Genomic DNA, 4,077 nt, shown 5'->3' with positions numbered 1-4,077 from the left:
GTTTGAGTACAAAATTTGAGAAGTTGTCGCCGGGGACAACTCGCGTGAAAAGTTTTCACATGAAAATTGCAATCATTATCATCTGATAATGATTCAGCACAACACTGGTTGTTGATATTATGCTTCTTTCCGTTATTTCATCTGTTTCGGTATATCACACTTCTAACAGGCAATCCCGAATAAACTACACCATCACGGATGAAACACATCGCATCCGAAGGCGCATGCAACTAGTTGCAGACAGATGATTTTTTTAGCACGACCAACAGGGTCTGCCAAATTGGAATTATACTACGATTGCTGAAAAATTGAGTTTTGCAACGAGTTGCCCACTTTGCAATGACGAAAAAGGCTTTTATTTAATAAGCTAACAAAATGTTTGCTAAGAAATCAAGTCGGTTAAACAAACCATCAGTTTCCATGCTAGGTATCAAGCCGCATGGTACTGCTCGACGAATCATGAAGCCATTGCTGAACCTGCCTTTGGTGAATTGAAAGCATACCCATCAAACTATTTTTTTCTCGGAATTCTTATCAAAAGCAAAAACAGCTTTATTTTTCAAATACCTATACCTTGGCTACGGCGTCGATACACCTATGTCTGGCGTACTGTAGAGCTCCCTAATCGTCGGTTTTGGGAAATGTTCCTTCAGTTTCCCCGGACGTTTAGGATCCCAAGGTCAGATTCCACCGCGTTCAGCGTGTTCGTGGCCTTCCATAAAGTCGCCGACCTCTATCTGGTTCTCTGTTGAATATTGTTTTCGTTATTCGTACTTCAGACATCCGCACTAAGTGGCCAGTCAGCTGAAGTCTGCCGTATTTAATACGATTCCAAATATTATCTTCTGTGTATACATGATACAGTTTATTCTCGCTCGAAAACCCCGAAAACTCTTCTTGTCCGCCTCTTCTATAGTCCATACTTCATGTCTATGAAGAGCTACTGCACTGGTAGAATCAGAGTTTTATATAGAGCAAATTTCGTTTCCGTCTGCATGTTGCGGGACCTAAGGCGCCGTACACATATTACGTAAGCTTTTAAGGGGCCGTACACATATTACGTAAGCACTTATGGGGGGAGGGGGGTCAGTCAATATCTTACGCTCCATATAAATAAAAAATCATTTGTATGAAAAAATCTTACATGGGGGGAGGGGGGTCGAAAACCCCAGAAAAATTGCTTACGTAATAAGTGTACGGTCCCTTAGGGGGGGACGGAGGTTCCTTCACCAAATAAATAAAAAATTATTTGTATGGAAAACATCTTACATGGGGGAGGGGGGTCGAAAAACTCAGAAAAAAATGCTTACGTAATATGTGTTACGACCCCTAAGCTGGTTACGTAATCCGTAGAAGGCACTATTCGCAGCAGCAATACGTCCATTCACTTCATGGGAAACGTTATTGTCACATATCACAAGCGTTCCAAGGTGAAAAAATTGTACAACAACTTCAAACACATCCCCATCAAGCACTACCTCTACATCAACACCACTAGGTCTTCCCCTATCTCTACCTGCCACCATGTGCTTTGTCTTGGTAGAGTTAATGGTTAAGCCTATCCTCGCCGTCTCTCTCTTCAGTGGAACAAAAGCCTCCACTACTGCTCTGCGATCAATTCCAATGAGGTCGATGACGTCCGCAAAGCCCAGGAGCATATGCGACCATGAGATGATAGTGTCGTTCCTCCGCACACCAGGTCTCCTAATAGCGCCCTGCTTCAATCCGTCTAAGGTCTAAAGGCCAATGCCAAACAATGTTCGGACATTATCTGCCACAGCTCATTGCTTTTTACTGAATACGTACGCTGCTTTGAAATCAATGAACAAATGGTGAGTCTGCAAGTTTTACTCCTGGAACTTATTAGGCCTGCGGATGAAGGCTAAACATCTGATGCGTCGTTAATCGGCCCTCACGAAAACCTGCCTGGTATTCGCCGACGAAGGACTTCTCATGCGGTCTCAGTTTGTTAAACAGGATACTCGACAGGATTTTGTACGACGAGTTCAGAAGGGTTCTTCTTCTTCTTCTTCTTATTGGCATTATATCCCCACACTGGGACAGAGCCGCCTCGCAGCTTAGTATTCATTAATCACTTCCACAGTTATTAACTGCGAGGTTTCTAAGCCAGGTTACCATTTTGCATTCGTATATCATGAGGCTAGCACGATGATACTTTTATAACCAGGGAAGTCGAGTCAATTTCCAATCCGAAAATTCCCTAGACCGGACCGGGAATCGAACCCAGCCACCCTCAGCATGGTCTTGCTTTGTAGCCGCGCGGCTTACCGCACGGCTAAGGAGTTCAGAAGGGTGGTCCCTCTGTATTGGCACACTCTAGTCTGTGCCCTTTCTTATAGATTAGGCATATGAGGCCATCCAACCAACCGGTAGGCAGTTCTTCATCCTCCCATATTTTCTGTAAATGATGTGGATCGATTGATGCAGCTGCTCACGTCCGTGTTTGAGAAGCTCGACCGGGATCTCGTCCTTCCCAGCAGCTTTACTGGTTTTCAGCTCGTTTAGAACCTTCTTTACTTCGTCCAGCGTTGGTGGTTCCATAGCTTGACCGTCGCCGACTACATCATCCTGCTCCTTAATACAGCTTCATTTTCACCGTTCAACAAATCTTCGCAGTGCTCATTCCACCAGGCTGCCTCCATAGTCTTGTCTGTCAGCAAATTCCTCAGCCTAACACTTTCTATTGTAGTCACAGCTTCGTGGATATTTTTCCACAATCTGTTGACGTCTAGATCCGGTGGCACCTCCTATCCGCTCGTTCAGCTTCTGGTGGTACTGTTCAGCAACTTGGATATTGGATATTAAAAAACATCGCTTTGTTGTTTCGTGAATTCGTGACGCTGGAGAGTCGCGCCCGAATTTTTGCAACTACAAGGTAGTGATCCGAGTCGATGTTCGGACCTCTGAAGGACCTTACATCTATAGCATCCGAGAAATGTCGTCCGTCGACTAGCACGTGGTCTATCTGTGAACAAGTGTCTCCACTCGGATGTTGCCAGGTGTATTTACGGATATTCTTACGTGCGAAGTAGGTACTGCTGATTGCCATGCCTCTAGCAGCAGCAAAGGTTACAAATCGCAGACCATTATCGTTGGTAGCGGAATGAAGACTTTCCGTACCAATGACAGGGCGAAAGAAACTTTCTCTTCCGATTTGCGCATTTGCATCCCCGATGACAATCCTTACATCGTGTGTTGGGCACTCTCCGTAGGCCTTCAAGGCTCTCATAGAACTCATCCTCCACGTCATCAGGCTTATCGTTCGTTGGGGTATATATGCTGATCAGGCTATAGTTGAAGATTTTGCCCTTCATTCTCAACTGTACACTGCCCATAAATGCAGTCGCTTATCGGCTTCCATCGGACAACACGCTTCATCTGCTTCCCGATCACCATGAAGCCAACTCCTCGTTCTGCTTTGTCACCGCCGCTATATTAGATGTGGTACTTAAATGAAGTGTTCGCTATGGGATCCACCGCCGGGAATTCACGTTCTGGGCCACCGTATTTCCTGGATTGCTGCCACACGAACTGCTTTTGTGCCTCTCTCCTCCTACAACGTTACGTAATTTGTGAACAGTTCTTTACTCACGACATGTACACAAGTGGATGATCCACTATCTCTTCATTGTAACTGTTGAAGAAATCCCAGGAGCAATTTGTGGATGCTTTCTGAACTTGGAGTAGGGCGGCTGGTACTATGAGCTGACATGAAATCCGTGTCGATTACCAACTAACTTACCAATTTGAGTGAGTGAGTTAATTCCACCACAAGAAAGTGGTGGAATTAAATGGGATAGTACAAACTTGAACTTTGACAAGTGAAGAAATTCCACTAAAAGCTAAAAACAATTTGTCTTTATAAAAACAAGATTAATCCACCTAGGGGAAGTGATACATTTCCCGTGCCTAATATAAAAATATTAGAGAAGCAATAAGTAATTCAAACGACAACAGACTACCTGTTCCATTTCTATTTTCATATATGATGTAAATTAATCTAAAATCTATTCTCTAAAATTATTAAAAGTCACATTTGCTTTTCATTTTTTGCAG

Source organism: Armigeres subalbatus, unplaced genomic scaffold (genome assembly GCF_024139115.2).
Source record: "Armigeres subalbatus isolate Guangzhou_Male unplaced genomic scaffold, GZ_Asu_2 Contig1793, whole genome shotgun sequence".
Taxonomy (NCBI): Eukaryota; Metazoa; Arthropoda; class Insecta; order Diptera; family Culicidae; genus Armigeres; species Armigeres subalbatus.
Note: the sequence above shows the minus strand (reverse complement) of the source record.